This window comes from Cryptomeria japonica, chromosome 4 (assembly GCF_030272615.1).
Source record: "Cryptomeria japonica chromosome 4, Sugi_1.0, whole genome shotgun sequence".
In the NCBI taxonomy this organism is placed as follows: domain Eukaryota; kingdom Viridiplantae; phylum Streptophyta; class Pinopsida; order Cupressales; family Cupressaceae; genus Cryptomeria; species Cryptomeria japonica.
The window spans coordinates 338,433,397-338,458,135 of NC_081408.1; positions in this window are offsets into that span (position 1 = coordinate 338,433,397).

The window sequence follows — 24,739 nt, forward strand, 5'->3', positions numbered from 1 at the left end:
ACTTAGGAAGCCATACAAATTTTGACTTTTCTTTTTTGTTTGTGGGCCTTTGTGGCCTTTTGGACATTTCCTTTTCTTCTTGGATCAAATTTTTATTTGTTTTTGCATGTCGATTAGATGGGACATGTTGATCCTTTGATTCATGTGGATTTTTTAATATTGGAATTTTATGCTTGGCATCCAAGTTGCTTCCATTGGCATTAGGATTATGGATGAATATGAATCTTATGGAGAGTTCATGTGGGTCGGTGGTTGGAAGGTTCTCAAGGATGTGTGCCTTTGTTGATCTTGACTTATGGTAAGGATAGTGGATTGGAAGCTAGGGGGATCATGGATAGGAGATTGAGGGATATAAGGACCCAAGATAGATGGAAGGTTTGAAGGCTTTGGTTTACAGATATAGGGACCCAAAAGATGTGTATTTGGCTTTAAATGGAGAAATACAGGATTTACGAGGGATACCAACATCTTGAGAGTGAGCGATGTAGCCATTATAATTAGAATTTTCTTTTATATGAGGGGTTTCTGATATGCCTTGTTCATGGATGTCTAACCCTTTTCTTTGATAATGAATTCTTTGGAAGATATTTTTAACAAAGGATTTCTTCTTACTTTTGATGTCATAGGAAAGTCCATTTTGAGGTGGAGGTGACTTGCAAGGAATGATAGGATCATGAGAGGGATTTATAGGCATGATGGAAAATTTAGGTATACATGGAGAATTATGACAAGGGCATAAAGGGATACTTTGATCTTGACATGGAAGAGGACCACTAGATAGAGTAGGAAGGGTGTTTGACTCTTCATTTTGAATGGGATCATTTGAAAAGGTGGAAGAAGCATCATGATCTTGCTTAGGAAGTGGATTAGGAATGGGGTTTGGAAGGATGCTTTTCTCTTGAGATGGAAGGGGATCATCTTGGAAGAAATGGGAAGGTATAAGGGGATCATCATGGGATTCTAGTGAGGTAGGATTGTTTTCAACCATTGGATGGGATTGGAGAGTTTTGGTGTCTTGATCTTGATTTATCATAGGACTTGTTTCTTCATTTTTTAAATTATCTTCTTGACATGGAGCCACTTCTAAGGAAGGGGTGGTATTTTTGATATGCATAGGAGATTCTTGGAAGGTGATAAATGTTTTTGCATGATGGGGAAATTTTTTGGATGAGGCCTTCTAGAGTGGGTATGATTGGAATTGGAGTGCATGATGGCATAGGATCTAAAATATCCAAATCGTATAAAGGATTTGTATGAAAAAATGGATTAGCTTGGATTTGTACTATTGATAGCCCTTGAGGGTCAACATGAGAATTTTCATCATTAGGTTCATTGTTTGAGGGATATGGTATGGATTGTTGTTCAGATACCTTAGGAGATGGAGGCATCATGGAAGAGATGGAGGCTACATGTGGGCCATTTCTAGACACGGGTTCATGATATTGATCATGCTTGGTAATGACATCTAGTTTCTCCTTAGGTGAATCATTAGGCTCTTCAATTTCAATAACACCATTATCAAGGAGGTCTTGAATTTTATGTTTTAATTCCATGTACTTTGAAGTTTTATGTTTGTTATGTCTATGATATGCACAATAATTACTCAAAAATTAACATCCTCTTGGGGTTGTGTTAGGCCATATGATAAGATTGTGCTCAAGAAGCTCTTTCAAAGCCGACTTGATAGATTGCCCCAAAGATGTAAACTATCTATCTAGGGGATACTTGGAGGAAATGTCTTTAAGTCTTGGTGAAGGTGTCTTGTGATCTTGTTTGAGATTTATCTTTTGATTTTTAATCACTTGTTGTTCCACCTTATATGGTCGTTTTAGCATTCCTTGAAGTTTGTCACTCTTGATATCGTTAATTTTTCTCTCAAAAGGGGTCATTGATTCATTTTGTTGGACTTGAATAACATATATTTCTCTCTTGAGATCTTGAATTTGTCAAGCCAAGGTGGCCATGGGAATATGTGATAGTTTTGATCTTTGACCTAGGACAATGTATGAGACTCAAGATGGAATGCAAACCCTAAAGTGAAAAGGGGAAACTATATGATATGAGTTATATTAGGATGCAACTAAGGATCAATGGAAAGATTAAGGTGCGAACTATGTGATATGATTGAGATGGGAATGTGCCAAAGCATTGATGCAAAATGTGATCTATATGATAGGAAAGTGATTTGCAGCTAAAACCTAAATGGGATATGAGGATGAATTATGTTTGGTGCAAGGACTAGGGAAACTCTAGGTCTGAAAATATTTGCAATGTGAGGTTTGACTTGTGCTATGATGGATAGACACAAGGATAAGTGACCAAAGAGAGGGCATGCTATGATAGGAGATGATGAACTGCAAGCGGATTACAAACTCAAAGACACTGATAAGTTCCCTAAATCAAGGAAGATGCACCTCAAGTGATAAGGGTGATTTATGATCAAAATTTGATGTCAAACCTAAGACGAGAAATCCTAAGTGCAAGCAATGTTTTTAGTTCTTTTTTGGATTTTTTTATTTTTTTTTGGATTTTGGTATGCAAGTAATAATGAAATTCTAGGACCAATGATGAAATGACCTAAGGCACTTATGCAAGGTTTAAGGATATGTCCTAAAGGAATGATGGAAGGCTATGCAAAGATTATGGGTATGATTTAAGGGAATTGTGCAAGGTTATAACCTAATGGTGGTACGCAAAGGTTTGATCTAAGGGTGGTATGCAAAGGACTAGGTATAATTAAATGAGATATGCAAGGATGAAAAGTGCAAATAGGGGAAGACTATGCAAGGAACTAAAAGGTATGGAAAGATAGAATGATGTGATTATGCGAGGACCTAAAAGATCAGAACTCCAAAAGTGATGTCTCAAGAGATTTGAAATGATTATTTTGAGAACACAGGTTCAATGTTTCAATGATAATGTTGTTTTGCAATGTTTTTGTTTTACAACGTGGATGGATACTTGAAAGTTTAGATGAAGGTTTTTGTAAAGTGTTTCAGTTTTAAGTGTGGTGTTGATTATGAAATTTTCTTGTTTGTTTTGCACACACTTAGAAAAAATGGCAAATAGACTGTTTGTTTGATTTTGCAATAAAAACACATTCAAGTACAATCCTAAGGCTGGCTAGGACAATAGTTGTTGAATCTCACTTGGGGGGTTACCCCAAGCTATGCAATTTAGAGTGGATACTTAGATGCTTGACCCCACTAGGCCCACCCTCAACACTCACTTCTCTGGGGCAGCCAAGCACCAGTCCCCAGAAAAACTCCCTGTGGAAAAATTTGTATCTCTACTAAGAACCATAAGAATGTGAACTGCTTCAGAGGTTCGACCTCCTACGCCAACAAGTAGAAGTTTTTTTGCTTCTAACACAAAAGGTGTCTAGTAAAGGCATCCGTTCGAGTGGCCATACATGCAACGGCGTATACTCCGTTAAGGAAGGCTCCCAGCCTATAGAGGTTGCGCTCTATAGGGTTTATGGGGAGACATGTTGTCGGTATGAACTAATTAGCACCCGTTTCTTGTAACTAATTTAAAAGCAAAAGCAAAAACCATTTCAAAAAAACAAATTAAAAAAAAAAACAAATTCAATACTAAAAGCAAAGACTAATATTAAACAAAATCAAAAAGCAAAACTAATCCTAAAACTCATACCCTACCCCACACACAAAGACTACTAACAAAGAACTAAATCTAAAACAACTAAGCTTATTTAAATTTAGACAAGCATGCAATATAGGAATAAAGACAAACTTTTCAAAGCCACGCAGGAAGAAAATAAGGAATACGTGGGCAGGTATGACTATTTTGACCTGTTTGCAAGGAAATCCTATACGTAGGAGGATAGACCTGATGAATAATGATGAACAGTAAATACCCAAAGGGTACTAAGAGGGGGGGTTGAATCAGTACAGACAAAAATTTCTCTAACAACTTAAACTGCAAAGACTGCACTAACTAGCAAACAACATCACCAACCTAAACCAAAACAATACCAGTAAAACACAGTAAGATTGTAAATGACATTAACCGGTAACACTTAGAACTTCTCAAAACCTAAGATCTCATCTCAACTTCACCCATATGCTTAAGCAAGTAATACGCCAGAAATACAATGACCATTAGATCAGTATGCATTACCACTTAACAGAAAACACTAAAACATCACATGAAAAATCATCACACATAACACACTAATTTTTCACGTGGAAACCCAACTGGGAAAAACCACGGTGGGGATGAATACCCACAAGTTGTTCTTGAACTCTTTTGAAGTTCACTCTATTAGGAGCCTAGTCCTATTAAAGACTTTACAACAGGTTCTGCTAAGAACCGATCCTGCTAGGGATCGCCCGGTTAAGGGATGGCTAAATACCCGATTAGAGGTTAAAACCCTGTTAAAGGTTACCGCGCAAGAGGATTTGAAGAACTCAATGATTTTGAGTCACCCTGTTAAAGGATTTACAAAAAGCCTATTAAAGCTACCTGGTAAAGGGATTTTCCAACTACTGAAATGGTTAGAAGTCAACGGGTAATACACTGATCTGATAACAACACTCAATGCCAAGGCAGATCCACTTCAGTTCCTTTACATTTGCAATCACACTCTGTAAATCTCTACTCACTTCTCTGATCTGGAAAGAATCACCTCACATACATTCATTTGCCAACAACTTCAAATGAAAATCATCATCGACCTTATAGGCAACAATTAGGTCGGTGGCCAAAACCTAAAACCCTAAGCATCTAGGTTAACAATATAGTCAGTCCAATCCTAACCATTTAATCACATTACATAGGGTAAAACAATCTTGAACAAATCTCAAGGTGTTATGCATCGTTCATTCTTCACCGCTTCTGGAAGCTGATAACCCATCATGCACTCTCCACCATTTACTAAGATTTTGCATATTCTCAAGGTAGATAGAATCAATCTTCTCATGCAAGATCCTCAAGGAAATCCTTCACACGCACAAGGTCGACGTGGAAACGCGATCTAATCTTCATTTCAATGCTAACTCATCACAGGATGTCGTCGATCAAATCGTACAGACTTGGAATGCATCAGCCGGAAACCCTGAAGTTGAGACTGCCAACCAGTAGTCATATCAAGTGAAACCTCAATACAAACTTTGCATATACCGGTTCACTTGCCAGTTTACTTACTTCAACATACCGATTCACACTTCATCATACTGGTTCACTTGCCAGTTTACTTACTTCAACATACCGGTTCACACTTCATCATACTAGTTCACACTTCATCATATTGGCATCAATGACAACATACATTATCATCATGTCATCAAACTCTACACATATGCCAACAATCTCCCCCTTTGGCATTGATGGTAATACACAAAGATATCTCTACATCTTCTTCCATATTATATGTCCTCAATACTCCAGATATCTTCTCTGCTTCACATCTTATCTCCCCCTTTGGCATTGATGGCAATACACAAAGATATCTCTACATCTTCTTCCATATTCTATGTCTTCAATACTGTAGATATCTTCTCTGCTTCACATCTTCTCCCCCTTTGACAACAATGCCAAAGTGGAGGCACAAGCTTCCATGTTCCACTATGTTGCTCCCCCCGAGGAGTAGCATCCTTCAACACATCAATCCGGAAAATATTTGACAATGCAATACCTGACTGATGTGGAGCACATACCTTTAGTTCACCTCTTGAAGGGGCAGCACCTTTAATTCACCTCTTAAATAGGTAAATGTAGCCTTCGGTAGAGGCTTGGTGAATATATCTGCTAACTACTCCTTACTGGAAACATTTTCCAATACAACCTCTTTGTTCTTAACTTTATCCCTCAAGAAATGATACTTGAGCTCAAAGTGCTTGGTTCTAGCATGCAATACCAGATTCTTGGAAATATTAATTGCACTTGTGTTATCACAAAATATACTCACCGGTTCAGATACAGGGACTTTGAAACCACTTAATACATGCTTCATCCAAATTGTCTGAGTACAGTTCATAAATGTTGCTACATATTCTTCTTATGTTGTGGACTAAGAGATACAACTCTGCTTTTTGCTCATCCATGAGACTAGTCTACCACCGAGAAAGAATGCACCATCGGTTGTGCTCTATGGGGAATCCACATTACCATCCCAATCGACATCGGTAAAAACTTTGAGATTGAAATCATTATTGTATGGATACCACAATCCATAATCTATAGTTCCCTTCAGATATCTAAGAATCCGCTTGACTGCTACCAAGTGGGATTCTCTTGGACTTTTCTGAAAAATGTGTAGCAATGCCCACTGCATGTGCAATGTCTGGTCTGTTGTGTACTACATAGTGCAATTTACCAATCATGACTGGTATTCCTTCTCATTCACCAATGCTGAATCATCTTCTTTTGATAATTTACAACCAGTCATCATCGGTGTACCAACCGGTTTGCTATCTTCCATGCCAAAGGTCTTCAATACCTCTTTGACATACTTAGACTGAGTGATAAAGATACCATCTTTCATTTGTTGAATCTATAGTCCAATGAAGAACTTAATCTCTCCAATTAGTGACATCTCAAATTCCTTCTTCATTCCATCTACAAATGCATGGCTCATCTTATCAACTCCACCAAAAATTGTCATCAACAAACACTTCACAAATCAGAATCTGATCTCCTTCTGACTTCAAATAGATATTGATATCTTCACTTGTTCTTTCAAATCCAATCTTCACAAGATGGGAGTGTAAACATTCATACCATGCTCTAGGTGCTTGCTTCAACCCATGCAAGGCTTTATGTAGCCTACACACCATATCACTATCTTCTGATAGGGCAAACCCATCTGGTTGCTCTATATACACTTCTTCTTCAAGTATTCCATTCAGGAATGTAGATTTTACATCCATCTGATACACTTTGAATCCCTTGAAGGCTGCATGTGCAAGTAGCATTTGAACTCCTTCCAATCTAGCTACTGGAGCAAAGGTTTCTCCATAGTCTTCTCCTTCTTCTTGAGCATATCCCTTACATACCAATCTTGTTTTGTTTCTTGCCACTATGCCATCTTCATTCAACTTGTTTCTAAAAACCCATTTGGTGCCAATAACTTTTTTGTGCTCAGGTCTGGGTACCAAAGACCATGTACCATTCTTTTCTATCTGGTCAAGTTCCTCTTCCATAGCCTTAATCCAGTCTTCATATCTGTGTGCCTCTTTAAATGTTTTGGTCTCAAATTCAAAAATCATGCAAGAATTCAATCTGACCTTTTTTCTTGTAAGTATTCCAGCATCCTTATCCCCTATGATTTGCTTTGGATCATGATGCAACTTTACATACCTAGGAATGATCTTAGTTGATTCCTCTTGCTTTTCCTCTTCATCGTCATCTTCATCTTCATCTACCACAACATCTACTAGTGTAGGAGCATTGTTACTCATACTTGGTTGTTTTGCAACCGGTTCCCAGAAGGTTACACCCATTTCATCTACCACTCGCTTGCTGCCAGTTTCCTCAAGTTTCTCAAAGGTTTCATCAACTCTAACATTAATACTTTCAACAATTATTTGAGTCCTATTGTTAAAACACTTGAGAGCTTTTCTCTTGGTGGAATACCCTAGGAATATTCCCTCATCACATTTTGCATCAAACTTGCTTTGGTGTTCACTTCTCTTGATATAACACTCGCTACCAAATACTCTAAAGTAGCTTACTACTAGAGTCTTACCGGTCCAATACTCATAAGGAGTTTTATCCTTACCTTTCTTGATGAGTATCTGGTTCATAATGTAGACTACAGTGCTCACCGCTTCTCTCCAAAAAGTGTGAGCAACCTTCCCTTGAATCAGCATCGTTCTGGTTGCTTCAACTGCAATCTAGTTGTTCCTTTCTACTAGGCCATTCTGCTATGGAATCTGGGGGGTAGACAGTTGCCTCTTGATGGCGTTCTCTTCATAATACTTATTGAATTCACCAGAAGTGAACTCACCTCCTTGGTTGGTTCTAAGGCATTTAATCCTCTTACTGCTTTCTGTTTCAACTAGTGCTCTAAAGGCTTTAAACTTTCCAAAAGCTTTAGACTTGTCTTTCAAGAATGTGACCCACATCATTCTTGAGCAATCATCAGTAAGAATCATAAAGTACCTATCTCCCTGAACACTCCTAGTTTTCATAGGACCACACAAATCAGTATGCACAAGATCAAGTAAATTATCTGATGTGAAAGATTTACCTTTAAAGGTTGAGGAAGACATTTTCCCCAGTTGACATTCTCTGCACAAAGGATTCTCCAGTTTGTTCAGCACAAGCAATCCTCTAACTGCCTTGATCTTACTGCCCTTCACAATATTATCAAAATTTACATGGCAGAGTCTCCTATGCCATATCCAACTCTCATCAAACTTAGCCATTAGACATTGACTGATATTTATATTCAACTGAAATAAGTTACCTCTGGTCTGCATATCGGTGGCCATCAGTTCACCACTCTTTCCTTTTATTTTGCACACTCCACCATTGAATTCCAAAGTGAGTCCTTTATCATTCAGTTGGGCAACACTCAAAAGGTTACGCCTGAGACCTTCTACCTAATACACATTATCAGCATTGCTTTTTCCATTTAAAGAGATGGACCCTTTTCCTTTTACCATACATGGTGCATCATTACCAAATCGGACTACACCTCCATCGTACTCTTCCAGAGACAGAAACTTTCTCCAGTCACCAGTCATGTGGTGAGAACATCCACTATCAATAATCTACTCATTAGAATTATCAAAGAAGGAGACAAGAGCCTATTGTCTGACACATCTTCCTTAATGGCTACAAACACCATGTCTTCGCTTTCTTCATCTTCTGATTCATCATCAGTGACACCTTCATCGACTGCAACAAGACAGTTTCTCCTATTTCCTCCTTTGAACTTTTTAAACTTCCCTGGTTTGTCCTTATTATCACTATTAGGACAGTTGACAACAATGTGTCTTATTCTATTGCAAGAAAAACATTTCAAAGAGAGATTACATCTATATTTTCCAGTTCCCTTAGGAAGTCTCTTGGCAAGAAGAGCTTCAAACTTTGTCAGGATCTCCTCATCATCCATATCTCTGCTTTGTCTAGGTTCATAGCTGGTACCAACTTCTTTTCCCTTTCTAGATGGTACAGCAGATGGTCTAAAGGCCGATTAAGTCTTCTGAACATTGCCATCATAACTATTTAGCTCATACGCAGTCAACTTAGCAATGATGGAGTCTAGGGATACCTTTGTCTTGTCAATAGATCTCAACTCCTGAATAGCGACAACCCTTATCGCATAGACCGGTAACAAGGATCTTAAAACTTTGCTAACAACGGTGGAATCATCCATTGTACCTCTTGCACTCTTGATGTCTCCAACAATAGTTTTAATCCTTATCCCATATTGTTGAATGGTGTCTCCTTCAACCATCCACATGTCTTCAAACTTTCCCCTAAGGCTCTCTTCCTTAGCTTGCTTCACATGCTCATCACCGCCATAGATAGTCTCCAGAGTATCCCATACATCTTTGGGATTGTCTTTATTCTGAACATCTATAAACTCAATATCAAAAAGGCTGATGATAAGAGTTTCCATGACTTGCCCATTCTCCTAAATCTCTCTTCTTTGATCATCGGTGAGAGTACTGGTAGGGACAACATAAGTATTCTCAACATAGTTCTAGTGTTGAGCAGCCATGCTTTTAATGTAGATCTTCATTCTGTCCTTTCATATCTTAAAGTTATCTATGTTGAACTTAGGGCCTTCCCTCTTCATCATTAGAATAGAATCTTTTCCTCAAGCGGTTAAGCTTATAGCACCGAAGACCTGGAGGACGCTCTGATACCAGTTGATGAATAATGATGAACAATAAATACCCAACATGTACTGAGAGGGGGGGTGAATTAGTACAAACAAAATATCTCTAACAACTTAAACTGCAAAGACTGCACTAACTGGAAAACAACATCACCAACCTAAACCAAAACAATACCAGTAAAACACAGTAAGACTGTAAAAGACATAAACCGGTAACACTTAGAACTTCTCAAAACCTAATATCTTATCTCAACTTTACCCATATGATTAAGAAAGTAATACATCAGAAATACAATGACCATTAGATCAATATGCATTACCACTTAACAGAAAACACTAAATCATCACATGAAAAAGCATCACACATAACACACTGATTTTTCACATGGAAACCCAACTGGGAAAAACCACGGTGGGGTTGAATACCCATGAGTTGTTCTTGAACTCTTTTGAAGTTCGCTCTATTAGGAGCCTAGTCCAGTTAAAGACTTTACAATAGGTTTTGCTAAGAACCAATCCTGCTAGGGATCACCTGGTTAAGGGATGGCTAAATACTCAGTTAGAGGTTAAAACCCTGTTAAAGGTTACCTCGCAAGAGGATTTGAAGAACTCAATGATTTTGAGTCACCCTCTTAAAGGATTTACAACAAGCCTATTAAAGCTACCCGGTAAAGGGATTTTCCAACTGCTGAAATGGTTAGAAGTCAACAAGTAATACATTGATCTGATAACAATACTCAATGCCAAGGCAGATCCACTTCAGTTCCTTTACATCTGCAATCAAACTCTGCAAATCTCTACTCACTTCTCCGGTCTGGCAAGAATCACCTCACATACATTCATTTGACAACAACTTCAAATGAAAATCACCATCGACCTTATAGACAACAATTAGGTCGGTGGCCAAAACCTAAAACCCTAAGCATCTAGGTTAACAATACAGTCAATCCAATCCTGACCGTTTAATAACATTACATAGGGTAAAACAATCTTGAACAAATCTCAAGATGTTCTGCTTCGTCTATTCTTCACCGCTTCTGGAAGCTGATAACCCATCACGTGCTCTCCACCATTTACTAAGATTTTGCACATTCCCAAGGTAGATAAAATCAATCTTCTCATGCAAGATCCTCAAGGAAATCCTTCACGCGCACAAGGCTAACGTGGAAACGCGATCTAATCTTCATTTCAATTCTAACTCATCACAAGATGTCATCGGTCGAATCACATAGACTTGGAATGCATCAGCCAAAAACCTTGAAGTTGAGACTACCAACCGGTAGTCATATCAAGTGAAACCCCGATACAAACTTTGCATATACCAGTTCACTTGTCAGTTTACTTACTTCAACATACGGGTTCACACTTCAACATACCGGTTCACACTTCATCATACCGGTTCACTTGCCAGTTTACTTACTTCAACATATCGATTCACACTACATCATACCGGTTCACACTTCATCATACTGGTTCACACTTCATCATATTGACATCAATGACAACATACATTATCATCATGTCATCAAACTCTGCACATATACTAACAAGACCAAGTAAGTGTTTGGATGGAATTGTTGAATGGATCAGAGCTAGGTGAGGTACATTAAATTGTAGGCTAAGCCCATAATGAATTTTATGCGTTGGAAATGTCTGACAAACATGCATGTAAAATGTACAGCACAGATAAGGCGTACGATTATTTTTTTTTAAGCCTCAGAAAGTTTAGATGAGGGGCATGAGATTTTAATAATACACCTCAAAGAGGTATCATGCACTAGAAATTCTTTTGGAGGCCTGCATGCAAATGTTGAAGTATGGACAAAGGCGAGTGAACTGTTTTGAATTCCTTGAAATGCCCAGACAATGTGTGTGGGTTGTATTTCATGCAGTGAAATGTAGATGCTTAAGAAAGGCACATAAAATGTTTCTATGTAGTTTGTGTGGGGAAGAAGAGTGCAGCATGGGGGGAGGAAGGATGGTATGAGTGGAGAGAAAGTGTGGGGTGTGGGTGTGAACCGTTTGAAAGAAATCCTCAAGGAATACACGATAGTGATTGCATACTATAAGTTTTTTCAGAAACTTTCAATCAAATACAAGATGTAAACGCACAATCAAAGCATGCAAATATTTTAATCTGCAAAATGTGAATAATGAACAAGGTGTAGAGAATGGTCAAAAATTTGTGAAGAGATGCAAAGAATCTGAAACAACTTGCAATCTGAAAAAGAAAACAACCTACAAAAAAAACAATAAAAGCTCTCAAAAACCCTGCAAAAGAAAAAATATTAAAAATCTGCAATGAAGTTGGAAACTAGACAAGGCGAAAGGTCCCACCGAGGGTGCCAATTGTAGATGAGGGAAACAGTTCGAATCAAAGATTCAAAACTTCCAACATCCAACAATGGAGTTTTTTCTGCCAAAACACACACATACATGTCACACAATCTAATCCATTGTGTTAGGATTCCCACAGATACTGAGAGGGGGGGTTGAATCAGTATCTAACCGGTAATAAGATTTTCTTAACTTAAAACATGTAAAGCATATTAATACTATGTACCGGTAAATAGAAAGTAATGCAATAAACAGATATAGAAACAACCACATGAAAAACAAACCATAACACAATATTTTAACGAGGAAACCCGGTGTGGGAAAAACCTCGGTGGGATTTGTGACCCACAATATTCACTTACTGGCCAATAAGAGAATATTACTGCTACAAGAGGGGCCTACACATGCAAGAAGGCCAAGTGCCTAGAGCTCACTGCTCAAATATAAAATAGGAAGTCTCACTGACTTACAAAATGGATTATATAAATACAGTATCTTGTACTACTTCAAAATAGCATCTATAATTCCAGATCCAGTACCAGTTTCTACTCTGCTTCTTACATAAACCCTTGACCTATAATTCGCATAATAGGTCTACCCTTTTTCGCCTTATTACATTCCTCTATCCATTATTTTCAAATGTTCTACAATGATCTATTATATATATGAGTCATTTTACAATGTTGCCAAGTCGGCTTAAAATGATTTTACAATAGTAAACAAAATATATTAACAACAAAATTCTTGTCGGCTTCTGTGTCGGTATGCTTGTTTTCACTGTCGGTGCCGGTGGTCTGTGTGCCGGTGTAGAATCTAACTTTGCTGGTGTCGGTGGATTGCTTTGTCGGTGACATAAGATTGTAAGGTTGCCATCAATGACAAAACCTTCAATCATCTACAATGCCTCATTGGAGTGTGCATTTGCCAACAATCTCCCCCTTTGGCATTGATGGCAACACTCATGAGAAAATTCAAAAAGTGTAGTCCAAAAATATGTTACCAAAAATGTGTGAACCAATATGTGTGAACTCCCTCTGAGTAGATGAATCCTGATTATTTTCTCATACCACTACTCCCCCTTTGGCATCAATGACAAAGGTTGTCAAAGTGTCAATAGAGTATGGTTTCTTGTCTCAACCTTGTAATCGGGTGGTTAAAATTTGAAAAAGGTCCGCCAAAACCAAATTTAGGCTTTCAAGAAACTTTTTACTATCTTTTATTGTTGCCTATGTTCTTTGAATTGTACCGGTGAGGTGTTGCATTTTCTCTGCCGGTGTTTTTTGTCCTTGAACTAATGCATCAGATATTTCTTTCCTTAGACATGCGAGGTAGTCCAACTTTGGACTTAATCTCCATTTCAGATCCTTAGCCTTACTTTTTATTTTCTCCTTTTCTCTTTCTAGCTTTAGTAACTCTTCCTCAAAACCTGTTATCTTTTGCTCAAAAATTGATAATGAATCAGATGAATTAATAAAATTGTCAGCTAGCTTATTAATTTCTTCATGTATCTTGCTCATTTTCTTGTCTATGTCAACTGTCAAAAAGTTTGTCTTACAAATGTCTTTGTACAAAGTTTTGAACTCCTTAAGTGTGTCGCACAGTTCCGGCAGAAGTGTGTCAAACTGCCTTGTACACTTCTTTATTTGTTCCTCAAAGAATTTCTATTTTTCTTTTTCTAACCTCTCTTTGAATGCTTCTTCCTTTATTTGCTCAATTGTCACTGTGTTGTCAGTAATATATTTAGACAGAGTGTCAAGTTGACTCAAAGAATCCTTATTATCTACATTGTATTTTGGAGCTATCATCTTCAAAATTGGAATTGTGTCATCTATAGCTTTATATGCTTGTGAACTACAATCTGTTATTTTCTTTATAGAACCTAAAAGAACTTCAGATACATTTGTTGATTTAGATCCTATAGTTGAGGAGCTAACATTCTGAATTCCGTCGGTGGGAGCAATATCCTTGCTTGCAGTGACCTCTAGTAGGTCAGTCTGTGTTTCCATTTCCTTAAGCAATGGTTTGTTTTGCTCAGTAGTTGTCAGTGGCACTGATTCTGTATTAAATTGTTGCTCTGCTTGTTGTTCTATTTTCCCATCTACCGGTTTACCTTTAGTGTTATCTGTGTTATCAGTTATTGGTGGCTCAGTAGCCATATCTATCTTACCGATTGTGTCCTTGTCTATCATAATGTTGACTTTCTGAGTATCAACATCAACTGTGTATAGTACCTCAGAATTAGGATTTTTATCCTCTTGTGATACATCCATACTCTCATTAGTCGGTTGATCTTCAGTTGTTGTTACCGATGGAGTATCCTAGGGTGGTGGGGATAAATTATCTCTTATTTTGATGCTTGGAGGTCCACCAACCTTTCCTTTTCCCTTATCCTTGTCTTTCTGATATACCTTGATTGGTTTAGGGTTTCTATGCTCTTCCTGTTTTTCCTTCTCAACAAGGAATATATCCCATGCATTTTCAGTTTCCTCTGCAACCTCATTTACTCTTCCAACCATTAGTGCAATATGTCGCTGTGAAGTAAAGAATACTAATCGGTTAGCCTCTGCAATTAGATCATCTATTTCTTTCAGAGAGTTAACTGGGTAGACAACAAGTAGTTTCTCAATTTTTATTTTCTTGTCAAGCTCTATAACAGCTTGCCTTCTAGCTTCAAGTCTCTTAAATAGTTCTACCGGTACTTCATCTACAACTTGCATCAAAAATTTCTTGAAGATATCCAAGTGTAGAATTACACTATTTTCAACTTTCTCCTTGTCATTATTAATGTTCTTAAGTTGTCCTTCCTCTATTATTTCATCCAACAGTTTGTCAATTGGAGCAATATTTTGTTGAGTTCTTTTCTTTGGTATCAACTTTTTCTTCTTAGGAGTAGACTTCTTGACCGGGGGCCTCACTGCCTGTTGTTTTTGCCTGGTTCTTCTAGGTGAAGGTATGGATGCCGGTGAAGGTTCCCTTTTCCTTACAACTCTTTTAAATGCTGTAGGCATATCACTTTCTGAAGAAGTTGCTACCGGTGAAAGGTGAGTTTCTGGTTGTTGTGCTTGTAACTCATCTTTAGTAATACCGGTTTGTTTTAGTACATCTTCTTTTATAGCCTTAGCCTGCCTTGAACCTCTCCTCACTGTTGCTTCTACTTTCTTCACTCTCTTCTTGGATTGAATTTGTTTTTCAATGGTTTCAGCACTACCAAATACCTCTTCTTTAGGTTCATTGGGTGCTTCCAGAAGGGCTTTAGCATATGTTTCAATGATGTGATCATCTGTCTCATAACCCATTTCAGTAACCCAAATTGTTCTTGGGGTAACTGCTTCCATCTAGATCTCATCCTTCTTGATGACAAAACATATCTCATCCTTGTATTTATTTACAATTTCTTGTGACAGTCTGACTCTAGCATTCATTCGGGCCTTCAATGCTAGAAAATAATCATTGATATTCTTTTCTTTGTTTTCACCCATATTGTTCAATAGGTTAGATAATTGTTTCCTTACCTGTATGTCAAATCCAAGGTTCTTGCTACCTATATCAGGTGCCTGTTTGGTTATATGTAGCATTAGGCAAACAAGTAAGTTACCAAATCTGAATGTCCCTTTCTTGTCCTTCTTGATCTTTCCTAGATTGTCAATAAGTTCATCCTTTAACCATTCACATACATCAATTTTCACATTATCTTTAACCATATCATGAGCACTTTTTATGCATAAGCTGGAAACTAAGTTAAGTCTATTTGCATGAGTTGTTTTGTAACCTAGAATCATGCTAATGAATCTCACATTTATGTCAGTTACATCATTCACCCTTAAAGACCTTTGGAAAGATTGATTGCTGAAATGCTTTGCCTCTTTGCTCGAAATGCCTTAGCTCTGGAAATTTTGTGCTCTTCGAATGTTTGAATGCTCGGTGAAGTGAAAATGGAGCCAAAAACACTAATTTATAATGTCAGACTGCCAACTACCACATTTAATGCTTGTCGGTTAAGTAATCACTTAACAGATCTGCCGGTATAGAACTAATTTCAACTTCTTACCATCAACCGAGGGAGTAATAGCATATTTCTCATTTGATTGCTAAACCCTCAAAATAATTTTCTTCAATTAGATGAAGAGACTCTTGTCGGTGGAGTGCTACTCTGTTCTACTGGTGGAGTCTTGCTTGGTTCTACTGGTGGAGGAGTATTCCCAACACCATTTAGGTCTGACTTTTTAATTCATTGTTTTGAGAATTCTTGCTTAACTTCTTCAACCTTTTCTTTTCCTTTCAAACTAGAACCTTTGTTGTTTGTCGGTGGTGCCTTACTTCTGCAGAATTTTGCAATATGTCCAATCTTGTTACAAGCATAACAAGTCACATTATTTTTCTAAATAGCCTTCCCATAACCTATGCTGGTTTGTGTTCTACATTGATTAGATAAGTGTCCAAATCTTCCACAAACATAACATCTTACATTCATTCTGCAATTTTTCAGAGTTATGACCAATTTTGTTGCATTTAGAACATTGACCAGTGGGTGCATTGGTATTCTGTTAATTTCTAGATCTACATTGATTTTCTCTATGACCATACTTGTTACAATTAAAGCATTTGCCATTGAATTTATAAGCAGTATGTTGTCTTACCGGTTTGCTATGATCTTGTGTGTTTGCAGTACTGGAGCTTTCTCCAACTTCAAAGCCAATTCCACAAGTGTCACCTTTAGGTTTTTGATTCTTTAGCAAGTTACCAAGTTCTTTTGAGCTTTTCTTGAATTTCTCTTTATGCTGATTTGTAGTATCTAGTTCTCTTTCTAAGACTTATTTATGCCTCATCAGTTCATTTGAGTCATTCTGTGTGTGCATCAGATCTGTCTTCAACAAATCATTTTCATAACTGAGTCTTGTGTTTTCATTTGCAACATCACTTAGTCTTCTAGTCAAATCTTCTTCATTCTTCTTTCTATCTTCAATTTCTTTACAGAATCTCATAGTCATATCCTGCATCTCATTCTTTGCTGTCATGTTCTCTTGCTTCAGCTTGTTTATCATATCATTAAGAGTTTCTTTTTCATCATTCTCATTTTGCATCTTTTCACAAAGTTCTCTTCTCTTGTTTCTTGAAATAGTAAGATTTTCTTGAAGTGCTTGAAAAATATCCTGAGCTGCTTTTAGGTCATCTTCAAGTTTGATATTTTTCAATTTTTCTCCATCATAGTTTGAGAGAGCTGCTTCAAGTTGCTTCATCAATTTTTCCATCTCTACCGGTGTCAAGACCTTCCTCAAGCTGTTAGGCTTCTGAAAATAGAGGACCAAGCTCTGATACCAATTGTTAGGATTCCCACAGATACTAAGGGGGGGGGGGGGTGAATCGGTATCTAACTGGTAATAATATTTTCTTAACTTAAAACAAGTAAAGCATATTAATACTATGTACCGGTCAACAAAAAGTAATGCAATAAATAGAGATAGAAACAACCACATGAAAAACACACCATAACACAATATTTTAACGAGGAAACCCGGTGTGGGAAAAACCTCGGTGGGATTTGTGACCCACAATATTCACTTACTGGCCAATAAGAGAATATTACCGCTACAAGAGGGGCCTGCACATGCAGGAAGGCCAAGTTCCTAGAGCTCACTGCTCAAATACAAAATAGGAAGTCTCACTAACTTACAAAATGGATTATATAAATCCAGTGTCTTGTACTGCTTCAAAATAGCATCTATAATGCCAGATCCAGTACCGGTTTCTGCTCTGCTTCTTACATAAACCCTTGACCTATAATTCACATAATAGGTTTGCCCTTTTTTGCCTAATTACATTCCTCTATCCATTATTTTCAAATGTTCTACAATGATCTCTTATATATATGAGTCATTTTACAATGTTGCCAAGTCAGCTTAAAATGATTTTACAATAGTAAACAAAATATATTAACAACAAAATTCATGTCGGCTTTTGTGTCGGTATGCTTGTTTTCACTGCCGGTGTAGGTTGTCTGTGTGTCGGTGTAGGATCTAACTTTGCTGGTGCTGGTGGATTGCCTTGCCGGTGACATAGGATTGTAAGGTTGTCATCAATGACAAAACCTTCAATCATCTACAATGTCTCATTGGAGTGTGCATTTTCCAACACATTGCACTCCTTAAACCAAGATCTTATGTAGATAATATTGCTCTTAAAAGAATGCAATCTAAGAAGAATACAAAGAGTGAACAAATTAGTAGATTGCTAGATTTATAGATGATTAGATGGTTCAAATGAGAGAGAGGGGCTGGGTTTTTATAGATATCCTCAGGGTGGATCCAAGTTGTAGGGTGAATGTGGGATAACTAATAAGGCTTAAAAATTTTAATCCCACATGCGTAAGGTGGATGCAAATGGGTAGAGGAGGAAGCATAAATGAGTCATGTAGATGCTTATGCACATGTTTATGAAGATGGATATATTAAATAAAATAATAGATGATAAATGATAATAATATAATGAATGGTAAATGATAGAATATTAACATTATTAAATGGATAAGTGATAAAATAAGAATAACATTAATAATAATATTAATAATTAATAAATGATGATAAATGATGAATATTAATAGTGGATAATACACTTGGGCTTAAGATGACAAATTTTATGTGTCTACACAAAGAATTTTGGGACTTTCTAAGGAAAACTTCTAGAGCAAACACATAGTAAATAAAATAATGTTTGAAAGAGTCGATGAAGTAGTTAAAGATACAAAGGGTATTCTAAAGAAAATTTTGATAGAAAATAACTATCAGATCAACTGGAGAAGGATGAATCCCAACCAAAAGGACAATCAAGAAAAGATTCTTCTCCTCCAGTAGTTCATGTTCAGACATAAGTTTCTCATGAGCAACCATCTGTATAGATTGATCTCGTAGAAATCACAGATGACACCATTGATAATAAGGCAGTTGAGGACTCCCGAGAAGTTGTGCAAGACCCTCTGGTTATGGAAGTGCACTTAGAGGAAGAAGCCAAGGAGATTGCAGATGAGAAGAGGGAAGATGAGAAAGTTGAAGAAGAAGTTGATGTAGCAAAGGGTGACATTGATGCTAGTGTTGATGCTGAGAAAGATAAAGGAGAAGAAAAGGTTGAAGAGGCACCAGTGATCATGGAAAGAGCCACTATTCCTGACAAAGGGAAGTAGATTGTTGTTGAAGAAGATGACTTTTCCCATGGACCAATTGATTTGAGCACACTGTGTCTCATATAAGCACTGAAGTTAGCCACCCTTGCTCAAATCAAAGCGAGTGAGGACTTAAGTCTGCATCTGAAGAAAAAGAGGTTATATCTCTGGCTACTATAGTTTTGGAGAAAATTTTGCCTAACCTTAAGCAGAATTCTAGTGACACACCCTTTGGTAAGCTTAAGGGTATGTTAAACAAAGTTGAATTGGATTTTGTAACATTGGAGAAAGTAGTGGATATAAAAGTTTTAAACAAATTTAATGAGATGAGACTTCAAACCTTTTTGAAAACAATTGAGGCTAATAGGGAAATTTTGAAATCTGTGGTAAAGAGTGTTGAGGATGCTTTAGATGAAGGTGGCAAGATCTTTAAGTCATGTCTCATTTTACTCAAATTTACAATAGACATTGACAAAAAGATAAGGGAATATGAATGGTAGTTAGCTGCAACTTCACAATCTTTTGTCCCTCTTTCAGTTTTTGCTAGCAGTCTTGAAGCCCAAATTATGAATCTAACAGACAAAATCAAGAGCTTGAATATAGAGAAGGAGTGGTTAATAGGTAGAGTGGGAGAATTAAGGAGTCTAATCACTCCCCGATTAGACACTTTGCTTGGAGCACAACAGGATGCAGTAACTACTTTGGAAAAAGATGTACCGACAGATCTTAAGGGTGTAGAAGTTCATGCATACATGTCATGTGCCTTAATTAACGTCTTGGATTGTTTCCTAAGAGGATGGAATGAGTATCTGAATTCCTTGGAGGTAGCTTATGTAGATATTTTCAAGTTTTTGTAGATTACTGTACATATTCTTTTGTATATAAGTTTTGGCAGATTCCTACCTTTTTCATTGATGTCAAAGGGGGACAGAGTGGTGAAAAATGGTGCACATTCTTAGGGGGAGTTAGTTGAGTGTACAGATTTTCAAATTGATTACAGTTTTGGATTCTTGGAGCACTTGTCATTTTTCACAGTGTTGCCATCAATGTCAAAGGGGGAGATTGTTGGAAAGAGACGTTATTTAGGTGATGGTAGATGCTTGGAGATTACTTAGGGGTTGTCAGTGATGGAAACTCAGCTTAGTAATCCTATCTGATACCTATAGATTTGGTCTACCAAAAGTCATATTGACTTTAGGCATTAGTCTGAGAGAGTATGAACAAAGTTTATAGAATTGTTTTTGGGAGTGATTGAGTGCAATTTCACATGCACATCTTGAGTTTTGGTGATCTGGTACTTGACAGTAGAGCAAAACAGAGCAATTTCTTAGAGCAATGGCGGTGGATCATTATGAGATTAACCGAAACTGATTCAAGGTATTTATAGATGCTATATTCCATTTTAGACATTGTATTTTCTTATATATCTCATTTGTAGGATAGTGAGCGCTCTGGGGTTGCAACCCTATTTTGTAATTGAGTAGTGAGCTCTAAGCAGTGAGCCTGAATGCAAGCACATTCCACTTTTGTAATATTGTTTTACTATTGGTCATAGTATAGTAATATTGTGGGTACTCAATCTCATTGTGGTTTTTCCCTTGCCGGGTTTCCATGTAAAAACTCTAGTGTTATGGTTGTGTGGTTATTTGCTTTGTGTTTCTGCATTATAGTTTCTTTTCTTTGCCTCTGATGGTTGAAGAATCGGTTTAATAAACTAGTAAATTGCAAAACACTTATTCACCCCTCCTCTCAGTGTTCATTGATTCCAACTTTAGATGCATAGGCCATAGGGAAACAAACAAGATTTTTTTTACTGAAGCTCTTCCAATAAAAAATTTCGTTAGTTGTCTTTCTCTATCAAAATGGTAAAAGAGTCCTTACATGATTTGGGTAAAAGACTTATAAGTTTAAATATTACCAATGATAGTCCAAAGAAACGTATAGTTATAGTGAGCCCAGAAAGAACCTCAAAATAAGATAGTATAAATTTAAGTCTCTAGTAGCCCAACATGATAGTGAGACATGTAAGAGAATGAGGGATTTCATAACACAAACCCTACTTAAGCCTTGTTTCTGTCATGAGGTACAATAACAAAAAAGATATGGGAACAAATATTAGACCTCAAGATGCAACACACGAGGATACTTGTCAAAATCATTCAAGAAATAATAAGCTCTAGGACAATGTTGAGAATCTTAGGAGAGACAATAATAAAACCATCTTTAGGGTTGGGGAGGTATGAGATTTTGAGTAGAAAATTTATAATAAATATGTAGACAGTGGTCTCACTTAGCATGGTAGCCTCTCCAAATCTTATTGACAACATTCTAATAGAATATAGGTTATGGTCATGGTATTCATAGCAACCTAGATAATACAAATACATTAGATCTTAGCCAAAGTGAAATCACAAGACAAAATACAATACCTAGAGACTCTCATGATAGGCAAAACTAGACAATCATAAACAAAGAGGTTATAAAACATCAAAAAGACAATCAATAGTGATAACAAGGCTAACAGACAATCATCCGGTTTTGTTGAAGGCAGTGGGGTGAACTCACAATAATGGTTCCCACTTTTTTGCCACTTTTGACACTAAGATGTACATTTTTAAAATAATCTTCAACTTCTGAGAACTATAACTTTTAAACTATTAAAAATTTGAAGATGATGTAAATTAGTGATTTCTAGCATTTTGTTTGTAGATTCTATATACATTTTTTTCAATTTTTTTGAAGGATTTTTTTAAAAATTTTCCATCTCCCTCGAAAAGTAGTTTTTTACAACAAACTACATTTTTTAAGAGTGAAGTGCCTCCCGAAATGTATAACTTTTTTTCTATAAATGATAAAAACTCAATTCTTTCAAATTTTGGTTTGTAACATCAATATCCAGGGCTTGCATTTGGTTTTATAGTGATATGTTCAATATTTTTCATTTTATAAAGTTTTGAAGTCCGACTAGTCATAATTCAAACATAGGTTTACTTTTGAACACATAACTTGTTCTATATAAATCGAAATTCAATTTTTCTTTTTTTGTTAGAAAGAAGACATCAATACTAGGGGCATAGATATTTTTTAGAATTTTTTTGAATTAGTTTCTTATTTTTCCCAATGCGTTGAACAGAGAAGTTCATATTCGATGAAAAACCAATTTTCCATAAAATTAAAAAAACAAGAACATAATAAATTCAAAATATAACAAAATTATACTCGTTAGAAAGCTTGCTTCGAGTACTACCATCTAATATTTTTGGGTTATCAAGATTATTTCATTCGTGTATTGATCCAGAGCTCCGAAGTCATTAATTCTTCAGAACTCTGAAATTTTTTGGGAGAAACCCTTAGTTTGCGGTTTCAAACGAACACGAGTTCGAGCGAATTTGGTTCGCTCGAACCCAAAATGGTTCAAGCAAACCCCCATTCGCTCGAACCAATGAGCTTGATTTTGGCACGCACATTTTTGTAACTATCATGTTCGAGCGAACCCAACAATTTTTAACTGTCGGCTTTCGTTCGAACTCTGGCCGACGCATTTTTTGTTTTTTTTTTTCATTTGTGGAATCGTATAAATATCCATAAATTTTTTTCGTTTTTTATCACCCAAATGATTAAAATAATTCGCATTTTTGGATGAAAGAAGACATTTGAAAATTATTTTGAAGGCAATAATTTGAAGGTTTTTTGTAAAAGCATGGGAAACAAGAAGAGAAGGCAAAATAAGTCTTCAAGGAATTATTCTCCCGAAACGGAAGAAAGATATCGAGAACAAAGAAGACAAAGATATCATTATGCAAGTATGTATTTTTAATTTAATATGTATTACGTATCAATTAATTAGAATTCAATATTTTTTATCTAATATTTTTAATAGGATTAAAAATAATTTTGTTTTAATTGGAAAGCATAATTAATTTGAGATAATACATGTGTATTTGCAAATTTCAAATTCCATCAACTTGCTTGTTGTGTAATTGTATTTTTCTTCTATATAATTAAGTTCATTTATAATAGATAAGACCTATTAAGTCATAAAATTCATAAGACCTATTATGTCATAATTTCTAGGTTCTAAATTATATATATTGAATATTTAATCTACATGTACAAGTAATTTCATGTGATAGGTCCTTTAATATCACATAATATATCTGTCTTAAGGGTAGTTAAGTATATTAATTGTGAAATGTTTTTTCAAATGTGGTCATATTGATTTTAATAATAAGGCCTATTAGGACTATTACATTGATTATAGGTCTTAAATGTGACATAACTTTATAACCTATTAAACATGTTGAATAATTTAGGTGAACTATTTATATTCAACTTCACGTACATGCAAAAACATTTCAGATTAGGAGGTCTATTATGCAATAATAGGTCTTAAATATACACACATGTGACAAATTATAGTCCACTTACATTATGGTCCATAACAAATTAATATGAGGTCACCTAAGTTATCGTATGCATGCATCAAAATATTTGTACTTTTAATTTTCAAAATTGGAATTTCTAATTTATCAAAATTTTATTTTATGTGTTAAATTAGTGCTCAAAATTAGAGATTGAACTTTAATCCTAACCTGAGAACAAATTGAACTTTAAACATAAACAGGTAATTTAATTAGAGTTATAACAATAAGGTCCTGAAAGTAATTAAATTTAATAAACCAAATTGAATGGGCTAATTTTAACATGTAAAGCTTTAAGCCAAATTCATCCCTATTCTTAATCCTAATTGAATAATCTCTGATTAATTCAAGAACCTTACACAAACTCTTAAATTATGTGCAGAACGGGCAAACGAACCTGTTGAAGAACACAATATAGTTGATGAACATAGGGAGGAGATTGTCCAAGTTGAACCAATGGAGACCTTTGAAGGAGAGGGGTCAGGCTCCTTACCTCCTACCACTGATATGGATGAGCATATTGTGGATCTAGCTAAACAGGTGAAGAGAAATATTTCTTATAAAAATTTAGATCATTTACTTGAAATGGATGTGGATGAGTTGAAATGTCTCAGTGAAGAACCTAGACATACTAAAAGGAGGTCAATGAATAAAAGTGGAAAAGAAATAATGTCGCATTTCAACAATCTTGATACTACACTAGAAAAAGCTCAATTGTTATCAATTGTACTTACTCATAAAGACTTAATAGATCCAATGAAATTGTTGGGTATAGATACAACAAGTCAAAAGAGGAAATCTTCTCAGCTACAAAAATCTATTGTTGATAATGTTAAGAAAGGTTTGGTGAACATTGGTAAAAAATCTCGAAAACTAGATAAGACCATTTCAAGAAGAGTGATGTTGACATCTTTAGTAAATGAAAGATTGCCTCAAAAAAGACAAATCTCTTCACTGTCATCTGAGTTTGGTTTTAGTAGAAGGACAATATCTAAATATGTTAAAAGGAGAAAG